Genomic DNA, 22,580 nt, shown 5'->3' with positions numbered 1-22,580 from the left:
AAGCCATGGACGGAAATCTCCATGGATTTTATCACTGACTTGCCCTCCGCAGCTGGGAACACAGTCATCTTGGTGATTGTTGATCGGTTCTCAAAAATGTCGCACTTTGTGTCTTTGCCTTCGTTGCCTAACGCTAAGACTCTGGCTCAGGTATTTGTGCAGGAGGTGGTCAGACTTCATGGCGTTCCGTCTGACATCGTTTCTGATAGGGGGTCTCAGTTTGTGGCAAAATTTTGGAAAGCATTTTGTTCACGGCTGGGGATCAAGTTGTCTCATTCTTCGGCGTTTCATCCTCAGTCAAATGGTCAGACCGAGCGTATGAACCAAAATTTGGAACAGTACTTACGCTGCTTTGTTTTGGATAACCAGGAGGAGTGGTCGAAGTTCCTTCCTTTGGCTGAGTTTGCCATCAATAATCACCGCCAGGAGTCGTCTGGGGAGTCTCCGTTTTTTTGTGTTTACGGGCTTCATCCTCAATTTTGTACTTTGAGTTAGGGGGGCTATTCCGGCATCCCGGAGGAAGACCAGTTAGGAGCACAATTATCATCAGTCTGGAGGAGAGTTAAACAGCGCCTGTTGAGTGTGGGTGCTAAGTACAAACGTGTGGCTGACAGTAGGCGTGTGCCAGGTCCGGACCTGAGTGTGGATGACTGGGTGTGGTTATCCACAAAACACATAAGACTCAAAATACCATCCCTTAAATTGGGTCCACGGTTTATTGGTCCATTTAGGGTCGCCGCTGTCATTAACCCAGTAGCGTACCATTTGGAGCTTCCTACGGTGTATAAAATACACAATGTGTTCCACAGATCGTTGTTAAAGAAGGTTGTGGGTCTTGTGGACGCGACACCAATGCCTTCTCCAGTCTTGGTGGATGGTAATTTAGAATTTGAAGTCTCCAAGGTGGTTGACTCTCGTGTAGTGCGCCGCACTTTACAGTACTTGGTACACTGGCATGGTTATGGGCCTGAGGAGAGGTCCTGGGTACCAGCCTCGGATGTTCATGCGGATCGGCTGGTCAGGTTGTTTCACCGCCGCCATCTGGACAAGCCGGGTCCTATAAGCCGTGAGGGCCCTGGGGTCCCTCGTAGAAGGCGGGGTACTGTCATGTCGGACGCTGTTCAGACCAGGTCGTCCGACAGACCGCGGTAATTCCGCTTTTGTCCACTATGCGCTCATTGGCGTCGGCTAGATTTTATCTAGCTGGTCCGGGGTTAATTTACCCGGTGCTCGGATTGGAAGCTGGGCCATGCCCACTGCCTTTAAATAGTTCTCCTGAACATTGGGCGTCGCCGATTATAGCTTCTGTCTTGTGCGTTGTTATCTCAGTCTGGAGTGGTGAGCTAAGTAGTTGGAGTATCGTTGCTGGTGGTGTATTTCCCTTTGTCTTATTTTCTCCTTCCCATATTTGTATTTGTTTTGCCCTTTGCATTTATAGTGTATTCCTGAGTGACTGCGGCGTGGTGCTTATTTTTCCGTTATCCTTGTCTGTGCTAACTGTGGGTATTGGAGTGTGGTCTCTTCACTGGTGGGGGGGGTGGTGGTTTCAGCCTAGGTTTGAAACAGGAGATAGGGCGAGGGTGGAGGCCCAGACATGCACACCATCAGTGTAAACTCTGGGAGAGGGTCAGTCAGGGTTTCCCTAGTCTGAGGGAAATCGCAGGGGCCCGGGTTATTAGCTCTTTCCTACCTAGGTCTCCCGTGACAGATTCATAAAGAAGTGGGTGGTCGATGCTAACAGGGGAAAGAGATGAGAATGTACACAAAGTAAGGCCACGTTCAGGCGTTCAATATTTGGTCCGTATTTTATATCAGTATTTGTAAGCAAAAATCAGGAGTGGAACAGAGGAAAAGTATAACAAAAACACGACAACCGCTTCTGAATTTTACACCCACTTCTGGTTCAGGCTTATAAATACATATGTATTCGGAAGAGATACTGAACGTCTGAACAGGTATGGACTGGGGCTGAAATTCAGCCCTGGTATTTGAAATCACACAGGCACATGCTGTCCCCATCCCCAATCACCAGATGTGGATATATTACTAATATTACCCTGGATAGAGGAAAGCAAGATTTACTACAAAACCAATATTTCTAATGATACCTGTGGCCTGGTGGGGTAAGTGACTGAGTCAGTGACTTTGTGCTCCGTCACAACTCTTAACAGTATGGAGGTCTTGAGAACACCGATTCTGTTAACAACATTGCAGACAAGGCAGTCCACAACCAGACAGGCCCTTCTGACATTTCCCAGATTTGCTAGATGACCGGTCCGGCACTGCATGTGAATGTTGCCAAAGACTATGTGTGTGTAGGGAGGTGGAGGAAGGTGTCATGGCAACAAGGGAATTACATGATGCTGTTTGCTGTTTTACCAACAGAAGGTGTTGAGGCAGGGACACTTCAGGCAGAATGGAGTCAAGGACTGATAACACACAGGACCAAGAGAACATCACCAAGAAGGGACTCAATATGTATATGTCTCAATATGTAAGACTCAACTGCTTGTATCCGTATTATACAGTAAAGCCAAACCTGTTGAACCGGATCTATGGTCTCTTGTCATATCTCCAGCTGCAGCCGGATCCAAACCCATGGATAGGGAGGTAACCAGAACTCATGAACTTCAAATGAGTAAAGATCGAACTCACAATCACCATACACATCTGTCTGACTTCTGTTTAGAAGAGGGGTTTCAGGGCATAGTGAACTCTGTTCCAGCCCACAGCAAACCGCTCTATACCCCCTTCATGAGCTTGCGCTTTGGATCTGCAATGTCAGTATATTATGTTTTTTGGGCTCAGCTTACATCTGTATAGAAAATGTGCACCTCCGTTTTATGCTGCCTTTGTACTTCACCTATGAATAATGGTTATTGATTGATTACAAATCAGTAATAAACAGTGTGCCCATAGTTGCACCAGTACCATTGTCAAATGTTCAAATTTTCCTGTTTTATCATGAATTAGCACACTTAAGAATGATCAGAAAGTACAGAAATAAGAGTTAAAGGTAATGTGTCAGTTAATTAATGACTTTTAAAACCAAGTACAGGTGGAGCATTCTTGGTGTGGCCAAATAGTTCGGTGCACTTTTGCTCCTACTTGTTTTCCATTTATTTCCAAGCTCCTTTAGCTCCTATAAACCAGAGTTGTCAAGTAAAGAAAAGGAGGCTGTAGATAGATTCAAAATAAGAGGTTGGGAAGTAGCACGGAACTGATTGGCCACACCAAGGGTGCACAAAATGCCTATGACTGGTTAAAACAGATATGTTGTTCTGATAGACGCCCTACATCAGTATTGTCATTTGAAAGTTAAGTTTTTCACACTTACACTTTCTACAACCAACTTCTTCTTCTGGAGAAACCGTTACTTATAGGAGGTATTGATATTCAGAATATAGAGATAAATTATCAGCGAGCTTTGCCTGCCTCAAACAGAAGTTCATTTGTACTGTGTATCAATGTATCTATTGAGGAATGTAATTTTTGAATATTGGCAGCCTCTTACTCCTACATCTATATACAAGCTTTTTAATATGTGTCAAATACTTCACAGCATTTTCTTTCTGGGATGAACTATTATTAGTTACAACTATAAGAGAGTTTCCTTTAACCCATTTTCGACATCGGGCGTAATAGTATGCTGATGTCAGACACCGTCCCTTTGATGTGGGCTCCGGCACTGAGCCCACATCTTTCCTGACACATGTCAGCTGTTTTGAAGAACCTCATCCACAACTACCACAAAAGACTTCAAGCTGTCATTGATGTTAGAGGGGGCAATAGACGGTATTAAGAAATGGGATGTTACCTTTTGCAGCCATTCAAACCCATTTGTGTCAACTTATCTGTGTGTAAACAGGCCAAAATCACCAGGATATGTAAACATTTAATTAGGGCCATTTGGATGTTTTGTGTTGTCCCACAGGACGCAGGAGCGCTATCCCCCATCCACTAAAGGTACCTTCACACGAAGCGACGCTGCAGCGATAGCGACAACTATGCCGATCGCTGCAGCGTCGCTGTTTGATCGCTGGGGAGCTGTCACACAGACCGCTCTCCAGCGACCAACTATGCCGAGGTCCCCGGGTAACCAGGGTAAACATCGGGTTGCTAAGCGCAGGGCCGCGCTTAGTAACCCGATGTTTACCCTGGTTACCAGCGTAAAAGTAAAAAAAACAAACAGTACATGCTCACCTGCGCGTCCCCCAGCATCTGCTTCCTGACACTGACTGAGCTCCGGCCCTAACAGCACAGCGGTGACGTCACCGCTGTGCTTTCACTTTCACTTTAGGGCCGGAGCTCAGTCAGTGTCAGGAAGCAGACGCTGGGGGACGTGCAGGTGAGCATGTACTGTTTGTTTTTTTTACTTTTACGCTGGTAACCAGGGTAAACATCGGGTTACTAAGCGCGGCCCTGCGCTTAGCAACCCGATGTTTACCCTGGTTACCAGTGTAAAACATCGCTGGTATCGTTGCTTTTGCTTTCAAACGCAACGATACACGGCGATCGGACGACCAAATAAAGTTCTGGACTTTATTCAGCGACCAGCGACATCACAGCAGGATCCTGATCGCTGCTGCGTGTCAAACGAAACGATATCGCTAGCCAGGACGCTGCAACGTCACGGATCGCTAGCGATATCGTTTCGTGTGAAGGTACCTTAAGGGTACTAAGCCTACATGTCCACCAGCAAGACGCAGATGCGCCGCTGTTACCCCTCTACAAGGCTTTATCCAGAACTGGCAAATCCATTAAACCACATACAACTTACCAGCAATTTAAGGCTGATACATTGGCACCTGCAAAAAAGGTTGTCTCCAGTGACATACCAACTTTCTATTTGAATCGCATATGCAAACAACAGCAAGACGCTGATGCACCGCTGCTATTCCTCAGCAAGGTCATACTCAGAGAAAAATCAACTATCAGGCCATACTTGGTATCAAAAAGACTGTACCTGCCCCTTGACACTACAGGGATAACATCCTCATTACCATAAGAGCCACTCATAAATCCTGGATTAAGTGCGACTTTAGAGTAAGACCCGGGAGGGTCGAAACGTCAATCACTCAGTCGCTTATACTGCCTACTATTTGATCTGTCACATTTGATTTTCTGTTTTTCACTTGAATAAATTTGCAAATTTCAAAAAATCCTTTTGTTTCTAAGATATTCCACACAGGGAGTGCGGTGGATTTCAATAATACTGATACTAGACCTTACGGTCTGTCTCACCAGCACCCCGATCTAAATTTAGAGTGCAGGCCAAATTATATTTACTTTTATGAACTCGTAATGACCTGGAGAATCATAATCACAGTTTTAGCATTTAGTGAGCATAGTAAAAAAGCAAAACAAAAAACAATTGTGGGATTGCACTTTTTTGCAATTTCACTGCACTTGGAATTTTGTTCTTATTTTCCAGTACAAAATATGTTAAAACCAATGGTGTCTTTCAAAACTACAACTCGTCTCGCAAAAAACAAGTCCTCACATGGCCATATTGACCGAAAAATAAAAAAGTTATGGCTCTGGGAAGAAAGGGAGCAAAAAATGGAAGCGTAAAAATGAAAATACCTCTGGGGTTAAGAGGTTAAAGTATGGTCCAAATGCAACCAGGTTGATGAAGAATGACATACGTATTGAGATATTACATAGAACAGCCTGCCTGTTGAACTCTACAGTGGTTTTAGGGGCAAGAAAAAGTGTAAGATGCTGGCTTCATTAAAGGGAACCTGACAGCTCATACTGTAAATGCTGCCCAATCTATGGGCAGCATGTATCAGACGCTGGCTGCATAGTCTTAGTCAGGTATGCTTTACTGTCAAACACTTCGACGTTTCAAAGAAAAACATACTTTAAATGTCCCTGAGTTGCACAGTAGACTAGTCTGACAAACAGGTCCTTGGTGGCTTCTCCCTGCATGTTTAATGAAATACAGTGCCTCGCGAAAGTATTTGGCCCCCTGGAACTTTTCAACCTTTTCCCACATATCATGCTTCAAACATAAAGATACCAAATTTAAATTTTTGGTAAAGAATCAACAACAAGTGGAACACAATTGTGAAGTTGAATAAAATTTATTGGTTATTTTAAATTTTTGTGGAAATTGAAAAACTGGAAAGTGGGGTGTGCAATGTTATTTGGCCCCTTTAACTTAATGCTTTGTTGTGCCACCTTTTGCGGCGATTACAGCTGCAAGTCGCTTAGGGTATGTCTCTATCAGTTTTGTACATCGAGAGACTGAAATTCTTGCCCATTCTTCCTTGGCAAACAGCTCGAGCTCAGTGAGGTTTGATGGAGATTGCTTGTGAACAGCAGTTTTCAGATTTTCGAGTGGATTGAGGTCTGGACTTTGACTTGGCCATTCTAACACCTGGATACGTTTATTTGTGAACCATTCCATTGTAGGTTTTGCTTTATGTTTGGGATGATTGTCTTGTTGGAAGACAAATCTACGTCACAGTCTCAGGTCTTTTGCAGACTCCAACAGGTTTTCTTCAAGAATGGTCCTGTATTTGGCTCCATCCATCTTCCCATCAATTTTAACCATCTTCCCTGTCCCTGCTGAAGAAAAGCAGGCCCAAACCATGTTTGACAGTGGAGATGGTGTGTTCAGCAGGGGTGTCAAACTGCATTCCTCGAGGGCCTCAAACCATGCGTGTTTGCAGCCCTTGAGGAATGCAGTTTGACACCCCTGGTCAGGGGTGGATTAAGGGTAGCCAGGGCCCCGGGCTGTTCAGACACTGTGGGCCCCCCTGGTCATGTGACGGGGGTCATGTTCTACCCGAACCAGATTATTCCAGAAAAATGGCCGGGCCCTACTCTACTGTAACCTATTAAATATTTGTTAAAATCTGCAATACAATTTAGGTATATTTTGACCAATAATATCACATACAAGGAACAAATACCACCGCGCCATGACCAGACCACAAATTACAACCACAGTAATCGAATAATATCACATACAAGGAACAAATACCACTGCACCATGTCAAGACCACATATTACCACCACTTGGTGACCAAATAGCACATTCAAGGGACAAATACCACAACACCATTTCCAGACCACATATTACCACCACATAGTGACTGAATACTACAATACTGATCAGTAATTAAAAAAACAAAACACAATACTATCACCATAAGTGCCAGTATTCACAGGAGATCTGTACTTAGTATGCAGTGTCTGTGTAGAGGTAATACAGAGATCACTGGTGACATTGTACACAGGACCTCTGTATATAGTATACAGTGTATAGTGTCAGTGTATAGGTAACACTGACTCACCAGTGACGTCTCTAGGTGAAGTCCTTCATCTTTCATCCAGCACAGACAGCCATCATTTCTTCCAGCCAGGACTCGTTTCTGCAGGAAATAACACAGTTATCTCGAGCTCTGCTTGCAGAACACATTACGTAATTTTTCACAACTTCTACATTACACCACATGGAGAAAAAAGGTGATATAGTGTCACTCTACACAGTAACAGGACCGCCCCCCCCCCCCCATTTAAAACAGTATACTCAAAAAATAAAATAAATACATCACTGCAGTAATAATATCCCTTAATTAGCCCCTATGGTAATAATATTCCCCACCCTGGCCCCGTGTGTCTCATTCATGGCTCCAGCCATATGTTCTCCCATCCTGCACTCATGAGTATCCATTCTACACCATATGATTTCCCCATCCTGCCCCATCTGTCTCCATCGTATCCATCCTGCCCCATGATCCAATCCTGCCCCATGTATTTCATTCTGCCCCGTGTTTCCAATCATGCCCCGTGTCTACATTCTGCCCATGCCTCCAGTCCTGCTCCCGGTGTGTCCAGCAATCTGCCCCAGTGTCTCCAGCATTGCCCCAGTGTCTCCAGCAATCATCTGCCCCAGTGTGTCTAGCAGTCTACCCCTGTGTGCCCTCCAGCATTGCCCCAGTGTGTCCAGCAGTCTGCCCCAGTGTCTCCAGCATTGCCCCAGTGTCTCCAGCATTGCCCCAGTGTCTCCAGCAATCTGCCCCAGTGTGTCCTCCAGCATTGCCCCAGTGTGTCCTCCAGCATTGCCCCAGTGTCTCCAGCATTGCCCCAGTGTCTCAAGCATTGCCCCAGTGTCTCCAGCAATCTGCCCCAGTGTGTCCTCCAGCATTGCCCCAGTGTGTCTTCCAGCATTGCCCCAGTGTGTCCTCCAGCATTGCCCCAGTGTCTCCAGCAATCTGCCCCAGTGTCTCCAGCAATCTGCCCCAGTGTGTCCTCCAGCATTGCCCCCCAGTGTGTCCAGCAATCTGCCCCCATGTCTCCAGCATTGCCCCAGTGTCTCCAGCAATCTGCCCCAGTGTCTCCAGCATTGCCCCAGTGTCTCCATCAATCTGCCCCAGTGTGTCCTTCAGCATTGCCCCAGTGTGTCCAGCAATCTGCCCCAGTGTCTCCAGCAATTTGCCCCAGTGTCTCCAGCATTGCCCCAGTGTCTCCAGCATTGCTCCAGTGTGTCCTCCAGCATTGCCCCCAGTGTGTCCAGCAATCTGCCCCAGTGTCTCCAGCATTGCCCCAGTGACTCCATCAATCTGCCCCAGTGTGTCCTCCAGCATTGCCCCAGTGTGTCCAGCAATCTGCCCCAGTGTCTCCAGCATTGCCCCAGTGTCTCCAGCAATCTGCCCCAGTGTGTCCTCCAGCATTACCCCAGTGTGTCCAGCAATCTGCCCCAGTGTCTCCAGCATTGCCCCAGTGTCTCCAGCATTGCCCCAGTGTCTCCAGCAATCTGCCCCAGTGTCTCCAGCAATCTGCCCCAGTGTCTCCAGCATTGCCCCCAGTGTGTCCAGCAATCTGCCCCAGTGTCTCCAGCATTGCCCCAGTGTCTCCAGCATTGCCCCAGTGTGTCCTCCAGCATTGCCCCCAGTATTTCCACTGTTAGCTTATCAAAAAACAAAACAAAACAAAAAACCAAACAGAGTCTCCTCACCTGACCAGCGCTCCAGGCGGCGAGCTCCCTCCAGCAGCGCACACTCGCCGGCGACTGACAATGACGTCAGACGCTGGCGACGTGTGCGCTGCGGCCGACTTCAGCTGCCAGCCTCCAATTGGCTGGCGGCTGTTGTTAACTATTGACGTGCGGGCGCACGCCCGCACATCAATAGGAATTTAGGAAACCGCCGCAGCGCCGGAAGGGGCCCGGTGAGCACATGAGAAGGGGCCCGATGTGGGCCCCCTCTCTCTGCTCACCGGGTCCGGGGGCACATAAATGCCGGCGGGCATTCACAGTCACAGAGTCGGGCGGATTATCAGAGGGTCAATCTGTGCGGTAGCCCAGGGCCCCCCCACACCACTGGGCCCTGGGCTACCGCCCATATTGACCCTCTGATAATCCGCCCCTGCCCCTGGTGTTCAGGGTGATGAGCTGTGTTGCCTTTACGCCAAACATATCGTTTGGCATTGTTGCCAGAAAGTTCGATTTTGGTTTCATCTGACCAGAGCACCTTCTTCCACATGTTTGGTGTGTCTCCCAGGTGGCTTGTTGCAAACTTTAAATTACACTTTTTAAGGATATACACAGGTCTGCGACTAAAAAGCTGTTTGATTATTTACATCCTAATTTCCATGTATTTTGGTGTGCTGAAAATGAAAAAAATACGTCAGGATTTGCCACAAACTGCAAAATTCTCTTCAAATTTAGTATATTTTTCTCAATTTTTGGTATTTTTTTATCTTAGGGTTTTGAAAGTCAAAATTACTATTAATTAATTCACATCAATGCATTGAAGATATACAATGCCAAAAAAATATAACTTTCAAAGAAAAGAACTTTCAGCGTGAGCTAATGAAACCAGCGTCAACATGTTGCAAGCTGAACGAGCAGGCTCTGACATGCCCGGGCTTGATTCAATTGTTTTATCTTGGTTCTCACCTGTTCACACTTTTTCATCTCAGTTCGTGTTAGCTCGTCATATTCAACCGTGTTTCCCAAAATTAGCATTATGGCTCAGCAGAAGTGTATTAATTCGCCTGACAGTTTCTGTTACATTTGTGGTGCATATATACAGTGTTGAAGCAACAGCTGAATATTACAAACTTTGTGAAAAAAGTATACTTCGCTTATTTCGGACTAAAGCTTGGAGATCAAGATAAAGCTTGGGCGCCTCATAAAGCGTGCAAACGGTGTGTTGAGGACCTCCGAAATTGGTTCAAGGGTAAGAAAAAAGCTTTCCGTTATGGGATTCCTATGGTATGGCGAGAGCAAAAGAACCATAGTGACGATTGTTACTTTTGTTCATGCGATGTGAAAGGGTATAATTCAAAATGGAAGCATTCCATTTCATACCCCAATATTCACTCAGCAATTTGTCCCATCCCCCATGGCACAGATATACCAGTACCCAAGGCCCCTGCTACCTTGGAAGAGATAACTAGCTCCGATGAAGGTGGAGTCATACCTGAACCAGATGATGAATCAAGTTCTGACTTTGAAGATAATACAAGACCAAAATTGTTTTCCCAGGAGGAGATGAATCATTTGGTAAGAGACTTGAATCTTCCCAAAGATGCCGCTGAGTTACTCGGATCAAGGCTCAAAAGCAAGAATTTATTGTTGCCAGGAGTGTCTTTTTCATGGTTCAGACATCGTGTAATAATTATAGAGGATAACTCAGGAGACTCTTTGCGTGGAACTAGACAACTACAGGACACAGTTTTATAAGTGGTAAAGTCTATATTATCACATGGTGATTCAAACAGGTGCAGAGAGAAACTCAAGTCCACAACACTTGGTGTAAATATTAAACGCAGCTTAACAGTCTATAGGGAACTTCAGAGGAAAATGCAATCACGCAGAAAGTCTATGAAGCATAATTATTCTTGAGGATACTTGACACTAATAAGTCCTTGTTTAGTCCAAACACAGATAGCTATGCTTATAAGACAGTTCAAATAATACCTTAGCTCAACCAGGGAGGCCTGGGTAATAGTCTCAGGTTTAAGCAGAGCAGCAACAGCTTACATGTCCAGCACATGCAGATGGAAGAAAACACAAGCAGCAGATGAAGGAGGACTACTGGAAACTGGTGTATGCAGCAGGAACTCAGAGCAGAGTAGCAGGATCACCACACAGGTTCACAGGAGCAGGTATATAGCCAGGGAGCCACCAGGGTCAGGAGCTGGATGCAAGGCAGAATACTCTAGCACAGACTGAAGGCTGGGGTGGAGTTTTATAGCAGGAAGGCACAGTGCACATGAGACCAAAGATGCCATCTTGGAAAAGGACAGTAATGCACAAAAGGTAATAAAAATGTTCAGAGTCCTGACACATCGTGAAAACGAGTTCGTTCCTTACTTTGCCCAGGAAGATAAGTTGGTTTATTGCATCGATGTCGAAGGTTTGATGGGTCAATTTAAAATCCAATATGATTCAGCGCAATGGCGTCTTTTTATAGATTCTTCAGAAAGAAGTCTCAAAGCAGTTTTACTCCACAACAGCGGTTTTTATGCTTCCATCCCTATAGGTCATTCTGCACACCTCAAGGATACCTTTGAGAACTTGGAATTGGTTCTTCGTAAACTTAAATATGAAGACCACGGTTGGCAATTGTGCGTGGATTTGAAAGTCTTGTGCATGCTGCTCGGGCAACAAGCTGGGTATACCAAATACCCTTGTTTTCTGTGTCTATGGGACAGTCGAGACCAACAAAATCACTGGACGAAGAAGAATTGGCAGCCGAGGGTGCTCACAGTTGGTGAAAAAATGTCCTCCGAGAAACTTTGGTTCCTCCCGATAAAGTTCTTCTACCACCTCTCCACATAAAATTGGGATTGATGAAGCAATTCGTAAAATCACTTCCAAAAGATGGAGAATGCTTCAAATACTTGGTCACCAAGTTTCCAGGCCTCTCGGAGGCAAAATTGAAGGAAGGTGTGTTCGTCGAACCAGAAGGCTTATAGCTGATCAAGAGTTTATCAATACCATGACGCATCCTCAAAAAGAAGAGTGGTTTGCATTTAAAGAGGTCGTAGGGAAATTTTTAGGCAATAACAAAGACCCTGACTACAAAAAAATCGTCGGACGAATGCTGAAAGCATTTCAAGCTTTAGGTTGCCTGATGAGTTTGAAAGTGCATTTCCTCCATTCCCACCTTGACAACTTTCCTGAAAATTTGGGAGCTGTGAGTGAAGAGCAAGGAGAACGATTCCACCAGGACATTAAAGAGATGGAAAGAAGATACCAGGGAAGATGGAGCATTACAATGATGGCAGACTACTGTTGGACGCTTCAGAGATACATTCCAGATGCTACTCACAAGCGTAAATGTACCAAGAGAAGCCTCACAGGGCAGAAGAATCAATTTTAGTGTGTGGTAGCTCATTGCAGTTAAAAAATGATTTTCATGAAACATTTGTAATAAAAAAATAATTTTATGAGTCTATTTTTATCTATTTTGAGGTATTGTCTTATTTAACATAGTTACTTAAATTGTCAGAAAACGTGATGTCCTATGACAAAACGGAGGTCATTTTCGGATTCAGCGCACTTAAAAACATAAAGATTACGTGGAATAACCAAAACAGCTCTTGAAAATTTTTTTTTTGCAGACCTGTGATATCTTTGAGAAATTGCTTTCTTCTTGCTACTCTTCCATAAAGGCGAGATTTGTTCAGTGTACGACTTATTGTTGTCCTATGGGCACACTGTCCCACCTCAGCTGTAGATCTCTGCACTTCATCCAGAGTGATCATGGGCCTCTTGGCTGCATCTCTGATCAGTCTTCTCCTTGTTTGAGATGAAAGTTTAGAGGGACGGCCGGGTCTTGGTAGATTTGCAGTGGTATGATACTCCTTTCATTTCAATATGATCAGTTGCACAGTGCTCCTTGGGATGTTTAAAGTTTTGGAAATCATTTTGTATCCAAATCTGGCTTTAAACTTCTCCACAACAGTATCATGGATTTGCCTGTTGTGTTCCTTGGTCTTCATGATGCTCTCTGTGCTTCAAACAGAACCCTGAGACTATCACAGAGCAGGTGCATTTACACGGAGACTTGATTACACACAGGTGGATTATATTTATTATCATTAGGCATTTAGGACAACATTGGATTATTAAGAGATCCACAATGAACTTCTGGAGTGAGTTTGCTGCACTGAAAGTAAAGGGGCCGTATAATATTGCACTCCCCACTGTTCAGTTTTTGAATTTCTACAAAAATGTAAAATAACCAATAAATTTCATTCACCTTCACAATTGTGTTCCACTTGTTGTTGATTCTTCCCCAAAAATTTACATTTGGTATTATGTTTGAAGCATGATATGTGGGAAAAGGTCGAAAGTTCAAGGGGGCCGAATACTTTCGCAAAGCACTGTACCTGTTACTCCAGATAGTGGGTAGGAAGAAGCTGCTGGGGTACAGCCTATCCTATTAGTCTCACATGCAGCTTGGTCCATGTTGGATTTTATAGCATAGTTTTTCTCTGAAATGCTGCAGGCTTCTTATTGTTTTCCTTATTTTTCTTTAGCAATTTTTATTATGAAGATTTTTTATATAAGAAGGAAAGGTTTGGGGAAGAAATGAAAAATTTGTCAAGTTCCTTTTAAGACTTGAGAGAAAACGGCAACTGTCCAAACATTTTTGCTCAGCTTAGTTGAATAGAACTGCATTGAGCAAAAATAGTGCGACTTTTTATGGTGGTTTACACCAAAATAAATCAGGCCCTAAAAATTTTGAACAAGACTTTAGTCCAAGTAGGTTGGGAACAAAACTGAAATATAAGTTGGTGTACATGCTGTATACACTTGTGCCAAAAGTTTGCATACCCCGGCAAATTTGCACTCATCAGCCCGGAAGCTGCACATGGAACGTATTTGGACATTCCAACATGACAACATTTCTAAACACAAGGCCAAGTCATCCTGTCATTAGCTACAGCTGAACAAAGTGAAGGTTCTAGAGTGGCCATCTCAGTCTCCTTACCGCAATATCATTGAGCCACTCTGAGGAGATCTCAAGCACGCAGTTCATGCTAGACAGCCCAGGAATTTACAGGAACTGGAGGCTTTTTGCCAAGAAGAGTGGGCAGCTTTACCATCTGAGAAAATATAGAGCCTCATCCAAAACTACCACAAAAGACTTCAAGCTGTCATTCATGTTAGAGGGGGCAATACACGGTATTAAGAAATGTATGTGAACTTTTGATCAGGGTCATTTGGATGTTTTGGGTTGTCATTATGATTTCAAAAGAGAAAACAAAGTAGTTGGACAATAAATGGCTTTACCCAACCACTAACCATGAATGGAGAAAAAGCTTTGGTGTTATCATTCATATTCTCTGAAAAAAGGCCAAGAAAGCAAAAATTCTGCCGGAGTATGTAAACTTTTGAGCACAACAGTATAAGTGCATATTCACACTGGCCACTGAACAGACAAAACCTAAGATAAAAACAAAATGATCAAATATCCAGCAGTCAATAAATAAATAAATAGCAATAGTGCATGAAAATAACATAGGACACTTAGTTAACATACTTTTGATTAACCCCTGTTCAAAACAGCTGACATGTGCCGGGAAAGATGTGGGCTCAGCGCCAGAGCCCACATGAAAGGGAGGGATTCCAACATGGGCATACTATTACGCCCAAAGTCAGAAAAGGGGTAGAAAATGTAAAAGCCATCCCACCACCACCACTAACCTCTAGTATTAAAACCTTTCCATTTGTCAAGTGACATAAATGTGAATAAGGGCTGAGAAGGACTGTAATGTCCAGCTCAAAGAAAAAAGAGGCTTTTCTTTTTTGTAACGCTGTTGGGTGTGGACTCACTGTGCCAATAGACGGGCTTACCTTGGAGGGGCATAACTAAGTGACTACCAGGTATTTAGTAGAATATCTTATGGTGAGGATAGACTTTGCTGCCAGTAGTCACCACGTCAGTCTCTGGCTCTGCAGAAGCTGACCAGAGGGTCAAAGAGGTAAAGAGGGGCGAAACAGAGGCATAGTCAAATCGTCCGAGGTCATGGCAAGCAGCACAAGATCAGTAAATGTTGCCGAGCTCAGGAGTAGAGAGGTCAGACAGGACAAGTAAACAAGCAGGGTGGTTAATGGGAAGTGGAATATGGAGTAAAGCATAATTGGGTGCTATCAGAATAGGAACCAACGTTCGGGCGAGGAGTGGTAGGAGTTGCTGCCTAATAAAGGCCCTGCTAGCATGGGATAGGATGGGGAACCTAATATCTGCAGGACACAGCAGGGTTCAATTCCTGCAGAGACTGGCCATGTCCCTCCAAGCTAAATGAATGCCATCTTCTGATGCAGCAGTGCTGCAAGAAGCAGACTCAGCAGATTGGCCTGAAACAGGGAGAAACCACATGGTGAGTAGAGACGTGCTGTGGTCTCAAGAGAATTACCGTTAAGACACTTTTATTAGATAGATACTAGACATATATCGAATAGCTAGATAGATAAATAAATACATGACTTGTAAGTAGAGATGGGCATACCTGAACAGTAACGCTACCTTCACATTAGCGTCGTGCACTGCACGTCGCAATGCGACGTTGCGGCGCACCGACGCATAATGTGGAAGCGCCGCACAACGGGGCAGCGGATGCTGTTTTTCAACGCATCCGCTTCCCCATTGTGAGGTGCGGGGAGGCGGGGGCAGAGTTCCGGCCGCACATGCGCGGTCGGAAATGCTGCAGACGACGCACCAAAAAACGTTACATGCAACGTTTTTTGGTGGCGACAGTCCGACGCAACACGACGCAACCGTCGCACGACTGTTGTGACGTGTGGCAATGCGTCGCACTGCGTCGCTAATAAAAGTCTATGGAGAAAAAACGCATCCGGCAAGCAATTTTGCAGGATGCGTTTTTTCTGCAAAACGACGCATAACGACGTGCAGTGCACAACGCTAGTGTGAAAGAGGCCTAAAGTTATTTATTTAAATAATTAAAAAAAAACATGTGGAGACCCCTCTGTTCTTGATAACCAGCTATGATAAAGCTGACATCTGAGGGCAGCTTGAAGCTTTCAGTTTTGTCATGCTGGTTATCAAAAATACAAGGGAACCCACGCCATTGTTTTTTTATTTATTTATAGCACAGGCTGATGAATACTACAGCCTATTATCAGCTACAGCAAATGACGGCTGATGGGAGTAGTAGTCCCATTGGCTGACGCCTGTGACCGGACATAAACTTTTTATCTCCGTTCACAGCCGGGAGCTCACACTATCATCTAACAGGCGTGGGAGCCCCAGCGATCAGAGCCAGTGTCTTCTACGCTGTCATGCAGATGACAGCGTGACAAACAATGGATGTTCATGCCCCCCATTAATTTGAGTGGGTCTGGGTTTGGTTACTGTTCTGGTACCTGAGCCAAACTTTCTTTTAACTGTTTAAACGAACCAGCGGGACCCCAACATCCATCACTACTTGTAAATGATTATACTAACGGTAATGAAATAAACCATCAATACAACAGTAAATCTGATCTTGGATCCTTTAAATATGCTTTTATGGAAACGTCTAATTTATAAATTGTAAATTAATTATAATTTCATAAAAACTATATTAAAGAGATTTCCTGAATATACAGTCACTGACCTCTGCTTGTTAATCTTGCACTGATTATATTTTCCGCTCGTCTGAGTGGAAAAGACTGTGCACAATTACTCTGAGCAGATTGAAATCAGGAATTTATACGTTTGCGTAGAATGGAGAAAGCAGATGCTTAGTAATGTCTAATTCACACCAAAGAAAGAAAAGTGCAGAAGAAACATCTAACCAGACAGTTGAATGAATATCAGTGAAGTGCTTGTTTTATTTTTACTCTTAAGATTATTTGAGGAATTAACAATTTTAGGAAATAAATTCATGTATTTATGTCAGTTCATTATTTTAGCAATAAAACTTCAGAGGCATTATCCTAACCTGAGAACATGGCTCATTCATTACACAGGTCTGCCAGGGGAAGATTGTTTGAAAAGTAAGAGGTGATTTTTATATACTTTCAATTGCTGAACTCGGCAAAAATATTTTAAAAATTCCATCACGTCACGTGCAGTTTTCCCAAACACTGACTCCATAGGCTTTTTCTTGCACCGTACTTTGACTTCTTCACGTGACCTTTTGGTGGATGATTTTGTAGTCATTAGATTGGTTTCAAATGAGTAGGCGCTGTGCTGTGATTGATTGCTGTAGGCAGAGAGGATTTTCTTAATACAGCTTCCACAGAGTGTGGTGGTGTCCATAGGATCCAATATTAGCATATCTTTCATTTTATCTCGGCAGAACAAGAAATGTGCTGTGATTGGTTTTTATAGACAGTAAAGACAGATTTTTTCTAAGTCACAGTTCACAACAGTGTGGTGGTGCCCATAGCAACCAATCAGAGCACAACTTTCATTTTACCTCAGCAGTCTAAGTACTGAAAGCTGCATTCTGATTGATTGCTATGGTGAGCAATGGCAGATTTTTTTTTAAAACAGAGTTCAGAAGAGTGTGGTGGTGTGCTTACCACGATTGCTTTCAGTATTTAGTGGTTGTGTTGGATTACAATTGTTTCTAATAACATGTTTGAAATGGCTACCAAGGGGTGTCATCATTCACTCGACAACTCTTGCTACATTTACGGTTGTTTTGTAGTGAAGAAACAATGAAGGAACATTACAGACTTCGTTAGAAAAGTGTATTATGAGTACTAAAAGGCGCAATAATTAATCTAATATATAAAGCTGAATGTGTGTATGTGTGTATGTCCGGGATTGGCATCTGCACCGTCGCAGCTACAGCCACAAAATTTTGCACAGTCACACGTCTGGACCCTGAGAGCGTCATAGGCTATGTTGTGAGGCGAAATTTTAACCCCGCGCGTTCCAATTCACCAAACAATTTTGCCCCTATCTACATAATGGGGAAAAAGTGAAAGGAAAAGTGTTGGAGGCGAATTGACAGCTGCCAGATGTGAACAAGGGGGACTTAACCCCTTTCTGCCAGCTGACGGAATAGTACGTCAGCTGGCAGAACCCCCGCTTTGAGGTGGGCTCCGGCGGTGAGCCCACCTCAAAGCCGCGACATGTCAGCTGTTTTGTACAGCTGACATGTGCGCGCAATGAGCGCGAGCGGAATCGCGATCCGCCCGCGCCCATTAACTAGTTAAATGCTGCAGTCAAACGCTGTTTGGACCTCTATGGTTGTTGATGGCCAATTGCTTTGAGCGCCTCCCTGTGGTCGGCGTTCAAAGCACACCTGCATTTCTGCTACATAGAGGTGATCTGTGCTTCACCTCTATGTAGCAGAGGCGATCGAGTTGTGCATGCTTCTAGCCTCCTATGGAGGCTATTGAAGCATGCCAAAATAAAAAAAAAAAGTGTTTAAAATTTTTGTAAAAAAATTAAAAATATATAAAAGTTCGAATCACCTCCCTTTCGCCCCAATCAAAATAAAACAATTAAAAAAAAAATCAAACCTACACATATTTGGTATCGCCGCTTTCAGAATCGCCCGATCTATCAATAAAAACAAAGGAATAACCTGATCGATAAATGGCGTAGCGAGAAAAAAATCATAACGCAAAAATTACGTTTTTTTGGTCGCCGCAAAATTGCATTAAAATGCAATAACGGGCGATCAAAAAAACATGTCTGCACCAAAATGGTATCATTAAAAACGTCAGCTCGGCACGCAAAAAATAAGCCCTCACTCGACCCCAGATCACAAAAATTGGAGACGCTACCGTTATCGGAAAATTGCGCAATTTTTTTTTTTTTTTTTTTTTTTTTTTTTTAGCAAACTTTGGAATTTTTTTTCACCACTTAGATAAAAGAGAACCTAGACATGTTTGGTGTCTATGAACTCGTAATGACCTGGAAAATCATAATGATTAGTTTTAGCATTTAGGCTACGTTCACATTTGCGGTCAGCGCCGCAGCGTCGGGCGCCGCAGCGGCGCCGCATGCGTCATGCGCCCCTATATTTAACATGGTGGCGCATGGACATGCGTTGTGCTGCGTTTTGCGCCGCATGGCCGCAAGCGTTGGACGCAAGAAACGCTTCAAGTTGCATTTTTTTTGCGTCCAACTTTCGGCCAAAAAGGACGCATGCGGCGCAAAACGCAGCGTTTTAGCGTGCGTTTTGCCGCGTTTTTGTTTGCGTTGTGCGCTGCGGCGCCGACGCTGCGGCGCACAACGCAAATGTGAACGTAGCCTAAGTGAACCTAGCAAAAAAGCCAAACAAAAAACAAGTGTGAGATTGCACTTTTTTTTGCAATTTCATCGCACTTGGAATTTTTTTCCTGTTTTCTGTTATATGACATGGTAAAACCAATGTTATTGCTCAAAAGTACAACTTGTCCCGCAAAAAATAAGCCCTCACATGGCCATATTGATGGAAAAGTAAAAAAGTTATGGCTCTGGAAATAAGGAAAGCGAAAAATGAAAACGAAAAAATGAAAAAATCTACAGGGGTGAAGGGGTTAAAGAATGAGAGCGATGGCACAAAAGAGTATATACCATACAGTTGCTAAGGTGGGGCCTCGACATGGGATACTCACCACACACGGGGATATGAACACACACACAAAATGCGCCACACACTATCACGTGCTTGAACACATATACCACCCTCAGCACACATTTCACCTCACATACACCAACCTCGCCACATAAAAGTTGAAACACAAAAGTCACCGCTCAAAACTCACCACGTGCAAAATTCGCCACATGCAAAACTCGCCACACGTGCAAAACTCACCTCATGGAAAACTCGCCACACGCAAAACTTGCACACGCGGAAAAATTGCCACATGCACAAAAGTTGCAACACATGCAAAAGTTGCCTGACACAAAACTTGCACATACTCAAAACACACCACACATAAAACTTGCCATGCGCAAAACTCGCCATGCGCAAAACTTGCTGCACACAACTTGCTACACTAACCTGTCACATGCAACTGGACACACAAAAAGTTGCTACATGAAACTCGCCCTAAAACACACACAAGTCTGGTATTATCCTTCAAAAATGAAAATCTGATTAATAAGCAGACAAACTACAAGAGCAACAAATGTACCATATAGGAAATACGGCAGCTGTCAGTCACATGACCTGTCTATTATGTGTATGTGTGAGATAATATATACTGCCAGGGGGGAGGGCTTCCTGTTAGCTGGGGATTTATCAGGCTGCCAATTTAGCTTACAAATACTGAGGTAAAAATACTGACCAAATAACGTGTGAACGAGGTCTAATACAGGAGGAGATGACGTACAGGTACATACTTTATACAGGAGCAGATGACACACAAGTATATACTATATACAGGAGGAGATGACTTACAGGTATATACTATATACAGGAGGAGATGACATACAGGTATACAGTATACTGTATATAGGAAGAGATGACATACAGGTATATACTATATACAGGAGGAGATGACACACATATATACTATATACAGGAGGAGATGACATACAGGTATATACTGTATAAAAGAGGAGATGTCACATAGGTATATAGAGGTGGAGATGACATACAGCAGGTATGTACTATATACAGGGGATATGACATACAGGTATATACTATATACAGGAGATGACATACAGGTATATACTATATATAGGAGGAGATGACATATAGGTATATATACTATATACAGAAGAGATGACATACAGGTATATACAATATACAGGAGATGACACATAGGTATATACAATATATAGGAGGAGATGACATACAGCAGGTATATACTATTTACAGGGGAGATGACATACAGGTATATACTGTATACAGGGGAGATGACATACAGTTGTATACTATATATAAGGGAGATGACAAACATGTATATACTGAGGTGAAAATGAGAGGTGTGAGGTGAAAATGAGAGGTGTGAGGTGAAAATGAAAAGGTGTGAGTGCAAAATGAGAGGAGTGAGGGAAAATAGTGGCGTGATCAGAAAATGACAGATGTGAGGTCAAAATGACAAGTGTTAGGGAGGAATGAGAGGAGTGAGGGGGAATGAGAGGAGTGAGGGGGAAAATAAGAGGAGTGAGGGGGAAAATGAGAGGTGTGAGGGAGAAAATGAGAGGTGTGAGGGGGAAAATGAAAGATGTGAGGGGGAAAATGAGAGGCGTGATGGGAAAATAAGAGAAGTGAGGTGCTATAGCTAACCAGAGATATTTACTATGCCCAGGCAACGCCGGGCTCTTCAGCTAGTTTCCAATAAAATTTCAGGATGAATGTTCAATCCATGTTCATATATAATATTGTGTACATTTTTGCCTACAATAATGATTTTTCTTGTTCATCTCGCTTGTACGGAATTTCACTCGCGTTTTGTGCAAAATCCATAAGTGATGGTTAAAAATAGAAGTTTTTTTCTAAATTAGGGCATAAGAAAACAAAAGAATAAGCCATTGGATTTGAAAAAAATTCATAAACCAAACTTTTGCATATCTGTGTTACCTATTGGATTGGTTTGAGATACCTAAGAGCGTTTAGGTTATCTCTGGCAGTCCCATAGACAGTAAGTGGAGCTATGGTGTGCATGTAAGGCCACCAGTCCATTTTAACAGGGCATTTCAGAGCCCTTCTCTTATGATCCGTGGGGGATGCAGGCAAGCCCTTTAGGGTATGTGCACACGGTCAATAAACGCTGCCGATTGGACGCTGAATACTTGTGCAGCATCTAACCTGCAGCCTCCAGATGTTACAGCATAGTGGATGGGATTTTAAGAAATCCCATGTCCACTATGCACCCAGAGATGCATGCAGACCACCCGCAGAGACGGATATGTAGCGCGTCTCTCCAGACCGCAGCATGTCTATTTCTCCACAAGAGAAATTTCACTCAATATATTTGTATATTTGACGCCGTGAATCTGCACGATTCAGAGCACACTTGCATTCAATAGCCGGCAGCGTTTTGGAAGCAGTGAACATGCACTGTGTCCAAAGCACTGCAATTACGGATTACACATACTCTTAGGCCGGCGTCACACTCAGCATAGGGAAATACGCTCCGTATTTTACATGCGTAATACGCAGAAATTATCCCAAAACAGTGATTCGTATGTCATCCGTAGGCAGGGTGTGTCTGCGTATTTTACGCTTGTTAACCTCCGTATGTAATCCATATGGCATCCGTAATGCGTTTTATTCACACAACCTTACAAAATGGACATTTAACGGTTTTGAGGCCTGAAAATAATTTAAATCATCAGCATAATCCTATTTAAGGCCTCTACAACAAGTGGAACCCTCCCATATGGCCATTTTGTTGCTGTGCTTGTGTAGGTGTTTTGGTGGTAGTTGGGCAACATGTGTAACCTCCTGCAATTCACACCAACTCAGCGGGTGTTATTTAATTGGGTCTTGTCACGCCGCTTTGGCCAGCCATATCCCGTGATAGTTGATCCGCAAAGGAGAAGAAGAATGTGGGTGCATCCACTTTTGCGGCAACGCCTCACTAAAGGGCATTTTCACAGGCTGTATTCAGCTCTGCGGACACATCCGGACAAATTCTTCCAGTACTGTCGCATGACAATACCCACATTTGATATCATGTTGGAGACAGTATGTCCTGGAAT

The sequence above is a fragment of the Ranitomeya variabilis genome, chromosome 2, assembly GCF_051348905.1.
Source record: "Ranitomeya variabilis isolate aRanVar5 chromosome 2, aRanVar5.hap1, whole genome shotgun sequence".
Classification (NCBI taxonomy): Eukaryota; Metazoa; Chordata; class Amphibia; order Anura; family Dendrobatidae; genus Ranitomeya; species Ranitomeya variabilis.
The sequence above is the reverse complement of the archived record's forward strand: the minus strand, read 5'-3'. Positions refer to the sequence as shown.